The 16,176-nt window shown below is 41.4% G+C and overlaps 1 protein-coding gene across 3 annotated transcripts in view; it reads left to right on the top strand.

The window, feature by feature from the left end:
• Window positions 1-16,176, top strand: part of ITPR2 (inositol 1,4,5-trisphosphate receptor type 2) — a 267,849-nt gene that overhangs the window by 201,826 nt on the left and 49,847 nt on the right. The gene's annotated exons all lie outside the window — the stretch shown is intronic.

The following is a 16,176-nucleotide window of genomic DNA, read 5'->3' on the forward strand; positions in this document are numbered from 1 at the left end:
AATGTTCTATATTCATTGTGTTTATTACGTGTCGTTAAGAATTGAATACTCAATGGGAAAAAAAAAGAAATGAAAGCAATCTATAGCTACAGTACTATTATGCAATGATTCTTTCAAGCAGGGAATGCAAAAACAGTCACTGAGTTATGCTGATGTGCTTGTAGCACATTTGAATAAGTAAGTATTGTTACTATGTTGATGTCTTTATGGTTGACCACGTTTTACTCTTGTGCTGTGTACATGAGATACCCATGGAAGATGACAGTATTTTAAGAAAGCATCTGTAGCTCCTTACCTTGCATGGCTATTTACTGCTTGTCTGAATGCTTATAATGAAAATCTAAAAGCCTGCCAAGTAGAAATGTTGGTATTTTCTACCTACAGTTTGTGTTAAATGACTTAACAGGGTCTGTGACATGGAAAATATGGTTTGGGGGAGTAGAATATAGGCCTAAAACTATATCTGAAATTACTGCTGGGGTCATTTTATGAAAGAGGTCACTACCAAGGTGAGTTGTAGATTATTCTCTGTCCCTAGATCTGTGTTCAAGGAGCTGGGGGGGTCCATGATGCCACTCCCCAGCTATTCCTGATCCATAGTCGGCACTTTGGTTGCATAAGAGTGGATATTTTTACAGCACTTTGCTGAGCTCCTTCCTGTTCTGTAAAATTAAATGTCATGACTGGCTCTGTATGCTGTAAAAATATTCATCTTTTTACCAAAAAAAAAAAAAAAAAGAAGAAAAAAAGACTGTTTTCTTTTTCTTGCATTTCTGTAACTCAGTACGTGTGTTTACAATAGCTTTGCACCCTTGTCAAGCCCCATATCAAAACAAAGCAACGGAAGGGCAGGCAATTTGGGGCCTTTCTGTGTCCTCTGCTAATGAAAAGTTAGAATTCTTGGCACAGGCCTGCTGATCTTTGACCCCAAACTCTTTCCATGTGTGCCCTTTCACTTGCCCTGGGATGGGCAGGATACGAGCATGGTCCCTCCTCAGTAAGGCCATTGTTGCTGGGTTCCTTTGCTGCTTCTCTCTCCAAACACCCTCTGCTTTGCTGTGTCAGTGGCTTTTTGGTGCCTGGGTGCTTAGCTGACCTGATTTACATACTATTTCTTTGCTCTCACAGTTCATTGGACTTATCTTTTTTTCTACAACCAGTGTGGCTCTTCAGTCACTTTCCTGATGCTTCCTTGTGACCACTTGCTCTAGTTACAAATTTTTGGTCCCTCTGCAACAGCAGAATCAAGACCAAGAGTTCCTCTTTTTGCTGTTCCAGCCCTCAAACACAGACAGTTTATTTTGGGGAGCTCAGACTTTCAGTTTTTGTCGTTGTGCTCTTCGGGGCGATGGTGGGTTCTGCATTTTTGCCACCACTACATCCTTCCTTGCCCTTCCTGTGGTTGATTTTACCAGAAGCAAAAGGCATTCTGGTAAATGTTTGACCCACAGTGCATAGAAAGTTGTACATATGTCATGAGCAAGGCTGAGATTTCTGCTAGTAAATCTTCTTTACAGCCTCCAACCCCTACACAGGCACACATATGGAAGTGCATGTGCGCACTGGTACATGGTGTACACGCACAGAGGTGGCACAGCAGCCATGTCGTGCCAGTAGTCACACATCTTCCACATGTTTCTTTGTCCTCTCTTTCCTTTCCTTTATTTCTTCATCTTCCTCCAGCCTGCCACGTGCTGTAGCTGTGCTGCTTCCCCTGCACTGACCCCAGTCTGTCTGGACAGTGCTGCTCCTCCTCACTTTTCCTGTTCTAGCTATTATATGGGCAGAGAGGAGAAGGGAGTGTCCCTGAGAGAAAGCAGAAGTGAGTTGTCCACGAGGAACTACCCTCAGCTGCACCCCTGCTCTGCTGCCTGGCTTTGGGGCAGGGGCTCTGTCGAGGCGGAGCTCTTCCAGGAGCGACACAAGCTGGTGCTTGAGGTCACACCCTGGAGAAATAAATAAGCCTATTATTGCTAGATAGAAAGGGTTCACCATTTTCTTGAAAATTCATGGAGGAGATTATGTTTTCTTTGTCTAATTCAAATGTCATGCTCAGAGCCAAGCCTTGAACCTGACATTGCTCATTTCTTACAGTGGTCTCAGGTGAATGCCAGTGGTGTTGTGGAGAGTTCCATCACCTCTTACACCTCTTCTCTTCAAGCCTCAGTCAATTGGGATGGTATTTTCACTGCTGTCCTTTCAAGAGATCGTGTTAAAGCAGGTCACACTTTGTTCTGCAAAGCCAGTAAGGATGTCCGTGAAGAGACTTCATCTTGATGTGATGTCTACGTAGAGATTTACAAAAGCTTTTGACATAGTAGCACAAAAAAAGTTTCATACTTAATTCTTATATGCAGAAGCATTGCTGTAGGAGAATCAAGCTTTTAAGTGGCAGAAAAAAAGAAATTATAACAGGCTAAAGAAATCCTCTGGCATTTCAGATGACTCCTTGAGCTTGCTGCCTCTTATTTACAACAAAGTATTTCAGAAGTTTATAAACTCAAAAATACTTCATTGGAGTTAGCAGTCTTTCTGTGAGGTTCGTGATCCCTTTGCATTTGCTGTGAAGTTAAGATAAGGCACTGGCTACAACCCCAGGCTCCTGTAGTTTGTATGCATGTATATATATGTGCTTCTGTCAACAGAAAATACTTTAGAGTGTTTCTCTGTGTTTTTCAGCTAGGTGCAAACTGTCTAAACCAGGCATGAAGCCCAAGCTAATCCACTGTACCTTTCAGCAGGGCTTTATTCATGAGGGTCACAGGAACGTGAAATAACTTTACAGAGCTCCTAGTCAGCTTGCAGCATGGCAAGGGTGCACTTTCATCTGCCTGCAGAGCTGTGTAGGCATGTCCTTGATCTAGAAGGATGTGAATGGGAAGGGAGTAAGGGAGCCAACTGTAATACTGTACAAAAATTTTAAATTCTCAACGCCCTATAAATTCCTCCCTCTGGTTCCCAAAGCTGTTGCAGGACTATAGGGGTACTGATGCTTTCATGGTACGTGTTCTGTGGTCTCAGACCCAGCAAAGTGTTTTCTCAACTGCTTGGTTTTAAGTGTATGTTTAAATGCATTGCTGGAGAGGGGAGCACAGGTCTTGGAATGCCATGATTTCCTTGTCACCTACAGGTAAATAGAAGGTTGTTTGTTTTTTTTAAGATTAAGCTAAAATATTATTTATATCCCTATGGAGTACCAAAACTACTTATAAATATAAAATTTCCTTATGAAATTTCCTTATGACTTAATGAAAAATCATTTCCTCCACCCTGTAAGGTTAGAAGAACTAACACTGCCTGCTGTCAGTGCAGGCCTACAGCATAAATGAACACAAGTTTGAACCAGGCTATCCTCTGATAGACTAACACAGCTGGAAGTGTCCTTCCATTTCTAAGTTCTTAAAATAAACCAAGGAAAAGGAGGTAGATTTGCTGGGAACTGTAAGATTTTTGCTGCAGGTACTACTGAGCAGACTGTAGCAACTGGACATCACAAGTCATACACCTTCCTCTCTGGTGCTAATTTTAAATGGACTGGGCAAAATAAGTCATTCAGTCTTATGTATCTGTTAATATATTAACAACTGAATCAAGATTTCTTTATCAAACTTGGCAAGCTCTATCAAACTAGTGTTTTATTGCTGTATTTACTTAATGCAGTATATTCCTTAGTGTAGACACATGAAGAATATTTGCTGACTGGGCAATTAAATGGTATGGATTTACACTTTGAGAGTAGGGATACACTGCCAGCTATTTTTTAAAAATTACTATTTTTGACATTTGAAATAGGACTGGTTTGATAATGAGACTTGGATGTGATATATTCATTAAGGAGAAACTAGAGTCAGTTTTAAACAATTTAGCTATCCAAATATGAAATATTCTAAGGAGCACAAAGCCATTTGTTTATGTGGGTCTGTGTTTAGAGTGTCTTTCTATAGCTTTCATCAGATTTGAGTACACCAAGGGCAGGGACCACCCTTTATTTTCCACATCAATGCTGTGCCTGGAACTGCATGCCTCTGAGACTCTTACATGCTCCAGCAGAATAAAGAAATGGCAACAATAATAGTGGTTTCATAATTTTTTAAAGAATTAATCTTCCTTTTTGTAGGATTTTGGAGCAGTTAAAAGCTTTCCTTGATTTTGTTTCCCCCTATCTTAAAGTAGGTGATATTACCTGGTGTTAGAGGTGAAGACACCAAGCCAGAAGCAGGTACAGACAGCAAGTCCTGAGCTGTCATGGGAAGCAAATATGGCCTGTTTGATCCCCAGTGCTTTGCTTTAACTGCTCCATTGGCTTTCCTCCTATGCTCACTCGATCCCAGATACTTAACTAATGAGGAAAATTGGCATTTATTGGGTGGTACAGCTGAGAAGAGCATAATCACTGAGTACATTAGTGCTCCAAAAGTCTTTTAAAGAGACATGCTAATGTGTATTTCTCAAATAAACTTTCCTGTGCTGCTACTATTGTGGATTCCTAAGGCAAGAAGAGCTTTCATAAGATACTGGATACAAATGTGTGTGAGGGGAGGTTCTGTTAGGTTTAAGGGTTTTTTTGTGGGTTGCTATTTTTAGTGTTGTAGTTTAGAGCAGCTCCTGGATTTCCTTTTCTGTATTTTAGCCTGTAGACAGATGGACTTAGACCTTGGTCCTCCTTCTCCCTTGAGTTTGTGTGTGCAGGTATAAAATAGAATAAAATTATTAAAACATATACTGTTAGGTAAATGTGAATTCTTGTACTCATTCATTTGTCTTGACTTGCATATAACACAGGTCAGGTCAAGGGATTCCTTGCATAAAATAATGGGTACCAATTTTCCATGATTTACTGTGTGAGGAAACAAGAAGTAACACTGTAAATGTGGGCCTCCAAATGTGGAATAGAACCGCTATGTGTGACTTTTCCTTTAGGATGAGAATCCAAAGCTTTCTGAACTGGGTGGGCTGTCCCAGGCTGACAAAACAGTATTCTGCTTGAAGTGTGATTGTGGTCAGGTGTAAATTTGGGGTGAAATTTGACCCTTTAAAAAGAAATGTTGATAAAAAAGGCAAAAATTAATGACTCAGTAACATGCATTGACAAGCACCTTCTCTGAGACACAGAAAGGAAGCACCTGAAGGATGATTTAGGACAGGGAACTGGTGGAACCAGTTACAACCCCCAGTAGTCTGCAGTGGGCACAAACTGGCTGAAACAATAATATCGTGCTTATCCCATGGAAATAAAATGAACAGATGCCAAGTGGAAAAATCTTGCAAGAACACCTTCACCCCTGATAGTGGTGTTGCCATTACTGGCCTGTAATATTTACCTGAAAAAGATCTTCCTGTCCTTGTGGGAGCTAGGAGTTCCCAGAGGATTTGCTCCAAAAGGTAGGGTTATCCTCATCCAGTTGGGAAGCAGCTTTCAGCTCCAGCAAGGATCTTCCAAAAGAGCTGAGATCTGGGGACTACACTAGTTCAGTGAATTTTTTAAGCTTGCTGGCTTCTTTCTGCTCATCCTCTGCCTCAGTTAGATGCCTGTGAGTCCCATAATTTATAAAACATTAGGATGTGCCTGGGTTCTGCAGACAAAGATTTTGAGTTGATTCTGTTTTGTCAATGAAATGTCTTGGTTCATTTGAATTGAATGGTACACTCTAAAAGAAAAAAAAATGTTGTGTTTAGTGTATGAGAATATTATTTTGGAAAAAAAAGACCCAAATACAAAAAAGTCTGAACTTGTCTGGTGTAAATAGATTTACTGTTCCAGAATCATTGGTTATATTCAGTAAAAGTATAGGTCGGTCACATTCTGTGCAGCAATGACCTTTGTCAAATTCTGCAGCTGATGTGAACAAGAAGCAATTGGCAGGTATTATTGGAGACTGTCTTCCCAAGCACCAGATGGCAAATGGAGAAGAATACTGTACACACTTAAATAAACAGGACTACCTTTTGAGCCCAGAAGAGGATTGAATCTATCCTGTAGGATAAACCTGTCCTTCAGGATGAATAGCTGTGAGTTGGTGCAATAAGGATGCTCTCTTTCTACAGGATGGGTAGAATTTCTCAGGCTAAAGGATGTCATTTTTTGCAAGGCTATGCTGAAGTTTGCAGGTTTTTGGGGTGGTTTTTTTTTGCTTCTCTCTCCTTAACAGAGAAGATCTTGCTGATAGTGATGCCAAAACAAAGGGCTAATGGGAAGCAGTCCCAGGAACCGTGACTGTCAGGGGACTCGTATCCTTGGCTGCCAGACCTGAAACTTCTCATGGAACTTTTATGCTCCACATGTTGTTTTGTAGTTATCATCCTGATGAGACAGGCTATGGCATCAAAATGACACCAGCTAATTAAATGTCAGCAGAATCAGAAACAGTTGCAAGGCTTTTACACTGAGATTGCCAAGATTGAAACAGAAGCCAATGAGGCACATCACCCTCCTTGAGGCTCATTAGGATGGTATATAACTCCACATTCAGCCAGCTGCAGTATAGCGAGGCAGTATGGAGGCTGCCACGAGGACCTGACACTAATGAGCACCTGAAAGATTAAACAAAGTCTGTGGCTAATGTTAGGTCTCAGGTTAAAACCTTGGCAACTTGTGCTTCATTGTTATCTTAGGTTATAACCTTGGCAACTTGTCCTTCGGTGTTTTCTCCCCCCCTCCCCCCCATTTCTCCTTGGAAGCATTCACCTCAGAATCCTGTTCTGACTTTGACAGGGACTTACATGGGGACCTCTGTTTTCCATCTGGTGTCCTGTTGAGTTAGGCTGCTAAGAGCTCCTAGGATTCAAGCTACAGCTTTTTACTGTAGGTTGGGCCACAGAAGTTTTAGCTTATGTTGAATTTTCTGGTTCTGCTTCTCTAGAATAAGATAAAGTGTCTATTATACATATGTGTGTGATTTATTATATGTGATGTTAATGAGCGATATATCCTGTTTGACTGTGGCGACTGTGCATTTCACTAGGGCACAGGTGGCCTTAATATTTCTGCTTTGTGGCTTTCTTCTTCTATCTGTAACTTCTGTAATCCTTGTGTTTTGTGGTTTACAAGATTTTTTTGTCATTGGGAAATATGTTGTATTGGTGTCAGGGCTCAGACGTTACACCAGAAGAAATATCCTTTCTTTGTCAAATGTCTGCATTGTGAAATCCTCACATTAGTCTGTGGTTTTACTCTGAAAATTGGCTGTGGGACAATGAAATACTGTTTAAGACATTCTCTGCTCTCAGGCTCTGTTTGCAGCCCTGTACTAGCAGTACCCACACTACCTTTTTATTGCTGTGTGAAGCATCATGGGCTGGGCAGAGTGACTTTAGTCCTCCTTTGGTTCTGTATCACAGGTGGGGCAGGTACTCAGCTTCCCACTTGAAGAATGGGCCTTCATTTAGCCATATCCCCAGCTGGTCTATGTGGGAATGCCTCCACTGGAAGTAGGCAAGCAATACTGATTCATGCTGATTTATACTAGTAGAGAACTTGACCTGTTGCCCTCAAACTGTGCTCTTACCCTAGAGCTGCCTGCTTGTGTTTGGCACGCACAGTCTTCATTCAGAGTGATGATGTATGGGGGGAAAAAAGGACATCTTGACTTAAAATTTTACTATTGAAATTGCTTGGAGAAGTGTTGTGTGGAATTAAAAATCATTTAACTTGCAAAGTGAGCAAACTCAATCCAGAAGCCATTGGGAGGCAATAAATGTGGAACCACACGGTGCCATCTTTCCGAAGTCACTCTTCAAAGCAGACTGCACTTTCAGTCACCCTCAACTGCTCTGTGTATATATTGCCTGTCAGAAATATATGTAATGTAGCTGCTTACTTTGTTCAGATTGCAAGAAACTCCCCTTATTTTGGAAGCTGAATAACACAAAGGGTTGAGTTTTTGCTCTGGAGACAGATCTGGGGCTTTTCCATTTGACATAGCCATCAAATGAAGTAAAATGCTCTTTTTCTTATATCTCAAGCACCACTAAACCACTTCACTCTAAGCTGGGAGGAACTTGCTTTGTTTGTTTTGAGGGAAAGTGACGGTAACCTTGGAAATATCATGGAAGTGAAGTCTGGTCTCACTTAATAGTATCAGAGCAATTCTAATAGGCCTCAGATTAGGCATTGTGAAATCGTACACCTTAATTAAAATCAGGGTGGGGGGGACGACATCTCTAACAAAGACATACTTTTTTATGTTCAGTAGTCATTGAAGTAATTACAGGTTAACAAAAATAAAGAGCATTAAACAGAATGTCAAAATATGTCTGTTCCTCACAGTTGCTCCATTTTAACTCTCATCTCCTCTGATGTCATAATTTAATTAGGTATCTCAGTCATCATAGAGTTTTCCAGACAAGATCTGAATTTGTAGTCTACAAATAGGCAGAGCTCAGCTGCCATCCCCTTTATTTCACTTGTTTAACACAGTGCAGAAAGCCGAAAATGAAGTCCACCTTGCACTTTTTCTGAGGCAGCTTTATGAGATACTGAATAAAAGTGTCCAGCTGTGAAATTTAGTTTTAACGGCTGATTATGCTTTTCTACACCCATAGTGAGGCGACCAGTTACTTTTGATCACCTTCAGACCTGCACATGGATAAGCATCTAATCAACCTGGGGTTAAAGAAATGGTTTCTCTGCCTTTTTCTATGGGCAAAGATTTTCAGAGTTTGTTTTACAAATGATATAGCCTCAAATGAACTTGGTCTTTCCAGCCTTTTCCTTCTTTGAGTCTGCAGAACACCATTTAGCTGCTAGCTGGTTGTGTAAAGCAGCCTTAGTTGGGAATGTCTGATGGGGAGAGAGATGAAATTTTTACCATTTTGCTCTCCCACCAGGAACTGTTACTTTATAGGTGCCAGGTGAAAGTGCTCTCCTGAGGACAATAGCCATAACACAGAGTTGGAAACAGGAACTCATCATTTTACTTTCTCTGCTCTCTGTTCCTATGCTCCTAATTATTTTTTTTTTTAGAGCTGTTTTGCTTTGCTAATTGGAGAGGGAGGCAGAGATTCAACAGCATGACTGAAAATGCTGGAAAATCTCACTGCTGCTATTGTTTGAAGGAAGACATCTCTCAGTTCCTGTCCATCTCCACACTTTTACACTGCCCTGTTTTGTACCCCACAAAGTATATACATCAGGCCCCAGCAGATAGTAGGAAATCCATGTCTTTTGTGAATTTGGCAGATTGCAGCTTCAGCAGTTTGAGTCTCATATGTTTTTAACTCAAAATGAGCAAGTCATGTTTTTCTGCATGTTGAAAAGGTGGGATGCCAAGAGGAGTGGGTATGAACAGACTTTTTACTTTGCCATTGCTGTAACAACTAACCTGACCACATAACGTCCGTACTCAGGTGCTGAGCCTTGAGACCAAGTTGCAACTGAGGACTTGAGCCTGTGTAATGCTCTTCGTTGAAGATTGGCTTATCCCAGCCTCATCAAGGGCAGTGGATGTTCCCTGGCCTCTCCCAAGCCACACCTGCGTGTAGCAGGTGGTTATATCAGATTGGGGTGGTGAAATGCATCCAGCTGAAGGGGTCACAGTGTGGAAAAGCAACCTTGGCACTATCCTGCAAAATGTATGAGATGAGGGTGAGAAAACATGAGGAGGGAGCCAACTTGTTTCTGTGTGGTTTAGGTAGACCCTGAACTTCTTCAGGATGAGTCCATTCTGGAAGTATAAATCCATGAGATACTTTCTGCTCTACTCGTGGTGCCAGTGGAAGGGAGGTTGGCTGCCAGTCAACCTCTTCTAGTGTTATGGCTTATAGAAGGAAGTGTGTCCATACTTAAAGACTTAAAACGGTGGTTCCCTTCACCACACTGCCCCCAAAGTAAGAATCATAAGCAGTTCCTCCTTCTGTTTGTTTATACTAGCCTTGCTTTTCTTTAGAAGCCACATATTGGACAGAAGTAGATGGTTGTTTGGCAGAGATTCACGTTCTGAGGAGAAGGGAAACATAGAAAGTAAAGTTCTTGGTAGCTAAAGGATTTTAAGAGTTCCTGAAAATGTTGTGCCTTTAACAGCTCGCTTATCTCAGGTGTATGCATGTATTTTGTATTCATATAAAGTGTTGGTGGCTTTTAGAGGTGAACAGTTCCCTTGTTGTGTGGATTTGGGATTCATAGACACAAATCTCAGATTGTGTCTATACAATGTTGGTGAGCAATGTTTTATTTGCCTTTCACAGAAGTTGCATGTGTTTGGGATCTTCTGCCTTGTGCTGTGAAAAAGTCTAGTTGCAATAACTCTGCTGTCTTTTTCTCCCTTTTCCATTGAACCTTCTTGTTATGTTCCTATAATCACATCTGACACTTCTATCATCTCCTTATTTCCTTCCATCCTGTACCCTCCAAAACTTTGCTTACAGTAATCATGGGAGGCAGTCTACAAGTGCAGTTGTGTCATCCTGTTGGAATATTTCTGGATTGAATACTGCTGCCCACATTCTGTGTTCAGTATGATCAGTGTACACCAAAAGCCAAATGAGACCATTGAGCTGGTTTGATTCAAGAAGGCACAGCTGCCCATGACAGAGATATTTCTGGCCTGCAGAGATATTTCACATACATTCACCTCAAATTAATTTTGTTTGGTTGTAACATCTTTTTATCTGACCTGAACTTTCCCCACGCACACGCACTTTTTTTTTTTTGTAAGTAAAAGAAATTGCAGAGAAGGCAAGTGTAAGTAAAACTTACTGAAATATTAGCAAGTCATTTTGTCTTCTGCTGGTTTTCATCAGGGAAAAAAGAACAGCAAACACATCACAAAAATAGCAACAGCACTACTATGGAGGGGGGACTGCGAACTTAATAGTGATGGAGTTCACTTAAGTGTGGTGGTTTCTCTTATATGATAATATTGAGGTGTTTTATTTCTCCCTTCTCTGTGAGGTAGATCACTATTACCCACAACGTGTAGTGTGCACCACGTGGAGGCGGGGGAGGAGAGCTGGTGTCTCGGAGGTTATATGAGGCCATGAAAGACCCAGCAACAGAATCCAAAGCGTCTGGACCACCCAGGGGCCTGCTCATGTACCACAAGCCATCAGGGAAAGATTAACTCTAAACCCTTTTGGTTGCTCTGTACGGTATAATCATCTAAATGAAATCAATGAATACTTGATTTGAGAGGCTCCCATTGCTCCATCCCTGCTGTTCCTAATGTTTGTTAACAGATTGCTTTGTGGCAGAGTGCAAAGGTGCTGCTCTATAAAACTGTAATGACTTCTGGAAAGGAAGTTGCCCTGTGTATTGCAGAAAGCACCATTCAGCTTTGATTGGAACATGGGGAGTTGGGAAGTTGTTATTGCTCTTAGTAAAGCCAGTTGGAATAAAAGTTTCTGGTCAATTATGGTTAAGATGACATTTCCTTTTCCTTTCCTTTCTCTCTCTCCTTGTTTACCGGTGGGTTAGGAATGTTCTCATTTGCCCTGGGCAGGGAGCTGGCATGTGGTAAAGTCCTGGCACGCCGAGAAAGAGGATCTCATTTTCTGTCTCCTATCCTTCTCTGTCTGTCACCCATCCTGTTTGCTACTCCCTTAACTTTCTCTTTGCTGTTGTTTCTCAGTCCTTGGGGTTTCTCTTGTCAGTCCCCAGGTGTCTTTTTTATCCTTTTCTGCTTTCTAAGCAGAAAATGAAGTGTTTGGTGAGATGATTGGGTTATCCCCCTGTGAGGGGGTTTGGTGGTGCCAGATCTCACACTGCCTGGCTCCAGTAGCCAAAGAGTCTGAGGAGAAAAAAGAGGAAGAGATTTCGGCTGGAAATGAGCCCCAGCTGCATGAGTCTGTTTGCACAGCAAGGTGAAACTAATCTGAGCAGATGCAATTATTCTGCTGCTGCTCCAAGTTACATTTTGTCTCATTTCTCCCTGGTGAAGGACCACTGGCCTTTGGGCTGGCAGCCCACCCTGCAGCATGTCTGGTTACTGACTGGGTAGGGGTGAAGATAATTCGCAGCAGATCTCTCAGATGTCACGCACTGGACATCAGGTCTGTGCAAACACTCTTGCCTCACTTTCCCCAAGGTCTGTAGTTCATTAACTTCCAGGATTGTGGAGTGGCCTCTGTGCCCTGACAGGCTAGAGGGACTCACTGGCACACCAGAGGGTTGTCTAGTGAGCTGAGCTGGGGAATGGGGCAAGGACAGAGAGGGCACTGTGCAGTTCTGGAGCTTACAAACACCCCCAAATCCAGTTCTCACCCTAAAACACGTCCCAGTTCCCTGCATGCTCCCTGCCTAAACCAGTGCCCTTCCCCTGTCAGGTGTGCCAGGTATCTCCCAATCAGTAACAGCCTTACAGCTGTGAGAAGAAACTTGAGGGAATTGTTAACAAGGATAATAATTGCCTAAATAAGTTTTTTTTCTATTTTTAAGTGTTTGTAATACTTCTTAATACTGTAAGTATATATTGCTTCAAGGCACAGGAACTATTTGTGTCTTTATTTCTGCTTCTCAGCCAGTTACCCAGTGCTTTTTGTAATATTCCATCAACTTTTTTTAAGAAATCAGTTTAACATGTTTGACACTTGGCCTGTGAAGCAACTCTTCCATGGAAACCCTGATTGCCTACAGGACACTAAGCCTCACTCGTTAAGATCCCTTCGTACCATTCTAGTCATAAAAAGTCACCTTTACCCCCCAGGTCTGGCAGTTGATGCTGGAGAGTGAAATAGATCTCTCAGAATTTGGGGGGCTTCAACCTACTGTTTCTAGCTTGTATTTCTTGTACTGCTGTCCACTTTACTGGTGTAAAGTGGAGAATAACCTTCTCTTTTCCCAGAAGTTTTTCCATATGCACACGTATATACACATACATATTTTGGCAAACCAATCTACTGTCCCAAGTCAATGAGTTAATGACAGGCTGATGAAATGAATGTTCAGAGCTTTAAATCACTTTTTTCTTTAAGAACATTTAAATAACTTCATTTTTTGTTCAAGGTAATCTTGACTTTAAAACAAAAGGCCTGCAGGAAACTCATGTATTGTTAATTGCCAAAGCTGAGTCTGCTGTGGTTTTCCACACTGCTGATCATATATGGCATCCCAGATGAGTAGCAGATCTGATTTTATAGTCATGTTGTGTCAGGAGTTTAGACTGAATATTACTTGGAATTCTGTAATTTATCTCTCCTGTTTCTTTATTAATGTCTTTAGTGTTCTTGCTCTGTCCTCAATCTTTCACATTTTGTACTGATGCTTTATTACAGTGTTTTCCAAATTTTTAAAGTAAAAATCTTTCAAGATGAACAACAGTCCTTCATCAGGAGCTGACTGAAAGCCAAATGATCTTTATTCATAGAGCTATTGCCTTACACATCCCCTCTTTGGAAATCAGTGTTCCATTATATGGTATTGCTTCCTTGTCCCTACATTCCTTGATGAGTGGTAAAGTACAGTGTTGACATCTAAAATATTGTCACTGGCATGGCTGATGGGTGAGAGAGTTGAGTGACTGAGAGAGTTTTCTCCTCAAAGGTGATTTTTTTCTGGGAGTCTCTGCAAATTCAGGCTCTAGTGATGGTTATTTTTTTTATAAGTTACACTTGCAGTGCTTTTTTGAGATGCATTTTTGAGCTTTGCTTTGCAAACATAGATGGGGGCAATTCTTTTCATTATAGTTGCTGTTGGCCATGTCCATCTGGTGTTTTGTCCTCCAGCTGCCCCAGAAGATTTGTGATATAACACAGGAGTTAAATACAAAAAAAATATCATTCAGAGCTTGCACGGCCTTTAAGTGCCACTCACAAACTGTCACCTTGGGTGTATTATAAGCTTGGAAAAGCTTTCCATATTTTAGGTTCGCAGTTTGCCAATGCATTGCTGTTTTCACTGGTGTGTCTTTGATCTCACAAAAAGCTCTGTGCTGGTCAAGGAGTCTGTTGACACAGTCCCCTTTGGCCATGTGGGCCTTTGAGCTTGTTATGGGGAGAAGGAGGGATCGTGAAAGCAGAGCTTCAGAAAACACTGTAGTTGCCAAATAACATAGCATTTCTAAAGCTGTTCTGTGTCAGACTGTGGGCCTCTGCTTCAGACCTGAGCTCTCACAGACTGCTGCCCACAACACCTTTCATCACTGTATCTGTGACAGTACAGAAATATTAGCAGCAGTTATTATTGTGTCTACATAGAGGAATCCATCCCATGTAGGAACTAAAACAGGAGCAGAAAATAGATGGGCCCTTTGCTCTCAGGTTACTCTCTGAAGGTCCAGAGTACACAGAAGGTGAGTGGATACAGAGAGATGTGGAAGCAGAGAGAAATGAAGTTATGAGTGCTTATTGCCTACGAGAAGATTCAGCTCCATCACTTCAAGATTGCTGGTGCCTTTAGGTAGGTTCCCCTCCCGAAATCTGCTGCAGTTCCTCCATCTCGGTCAGCAATCCCTTGTTGTTGCTGATGTGTCTTTTCTGGCAGTCGAGGTGCTGGCACAGGAGATCCTGGCCTCTTCCTGGGGTCATTTTGTCCAGTGCTTGTGTCAGGAAGCCCCAGCTGTGCCGTGCTGGGCTCTGTCTCAGCACAAGACAGTCACGGCCTGAAAGCACAGCCTCATGAAGTACAGTGAAGATCACTGAATAAACACTGTTCTAAAGTGTGTGGCTGCTGTTCACATGAAACCTGAGAACAAAATATGCATCAGCACTGTCCCAGATCCCCAGCAGTCTCTGAACACCCTGTTCTACTCAGTCCCATGAGAGGGCTGAGATGGTTTTCCCTTCTAGTCCACGTGGTGAGGGAACTTCTGTTACTGACACTTACCAAGCAATACTTTTACACTAAAAGTTATGGACAGTTAAAAGCATATCAGGAAGCAATACCTGGAGATTTCATATGGTTTACAAATGGCATTTCCAATTCTGTATAGAAATTCAGGGATGATTATAGAAAGTTTTTTGTTGTACTAATGGAAATTTCTGAATCTATACCATGTCCCTTTCTCCAAGTGGACATACTTTTAATAATAAGAACTATCCATACATCCTTGACTTGTCATTTGTTAGAAAACACAAAATCTTAATGGCTCATATTGGAGAAATAAAGGTCGGGGTACAGGCAAAGTTCGTCTGTATTACAGAAGATTAAAAAAGGAGAATATATTTGCTTCTGATTATGCTAATTCATCACTCCAAGCACGGTGTGATTGCATTCTGTCTAGTCAGTTCTTCTCTTTGTATCTTAAAGAAGAGATACAGGCAAAGTAAAGGGCATTTGGAGATAGACAGGGAAAATAATTGAGTCACAGAGAATCTTCTATTTGAGGAGGGATGGGAAAGATAGGGGTTGTTTTAATTTAAAGAAGAGACAAATAAAAGAGAACATGACAGTGGGATACAGAATGATGAATGATACAGAGAAGGTGAACTAGGCACTATTGCTTGCCCTTTCTTAAGTGCAGAAGCAGAGGGACATCCAGTAAAGCAGAAAGGCAAAAGCAGTAACTCTGGTTAGAGGGAAATTTTAAACAGTGACTGTCTTATTTCCACAAGCTCATCTTGTTTCTCCATGATTCTAGAGCATGTATTGAGGGGGATGCAAAAGACCTCTAGAAAATGAATCCAAGTTGCCTTGCTAAGCAGTTGTTGTGGGCATACTGCAAAGACTGCTCACTGGATCAGATTATGTGGCTTGCATGAAAGAGAAGAACTAGTCAGATAGTCTTAAAGAACCTTCTTAGTCTCAAAAATAAGTGGATGTTTAAGTTAAGACATTGATATGTGTAATAATAGCCATGCATTTACTAGATAGCATAAAAAATTAACTGTTCAGGGCAGAAATCTACTACCAATGGAAAGAACATTGCTCTGCAGTTGACCCCCAAGTTATTTTCTTTTTTGCATGCCTCCCTGAATATCTGCTCATGAGCCTTTTTTAAAATGCTGATGTTCTGACGCATTGGCTCAGGGCCAAGCAGAATTCTGTCCCTAAGGAAGTTGTAGGAAGCACATTTATTCTTCCTGAATATCCCTTTCTTTTATTCTCTTTTCTTTTGGATGTTCTATGTATTATTCATCTTTAATTAATAAGTTTGTATCAAGATCCAGAAGAAAACTGATTTTGATCAGTAGATTCTAGGGAACTATAAACAGAGTAAATTATATATGTGCCTCCTCCATGCCTTACTGGGAAATGAAAGAGGGGGTGATAAGACGTGCAAACATCTTACAGATGAGTGAGATCAC

This window comes from Pipra filicauda, unplaced genomic scaffold (assembly GCF_003945595.2).
Source record: "Pipra filicauda isolate LSUMZ 115617 unplaced genomic scaffold, ASM394559v2 scaffold181_size1560634_pilon, whole genome shotgun sequence".
Lineage (NCBI taxonomy): Eukaryota > Metazoa > Chordata > Aves > Passeriformes > Pipridae > Pipra > Pipra filicauda.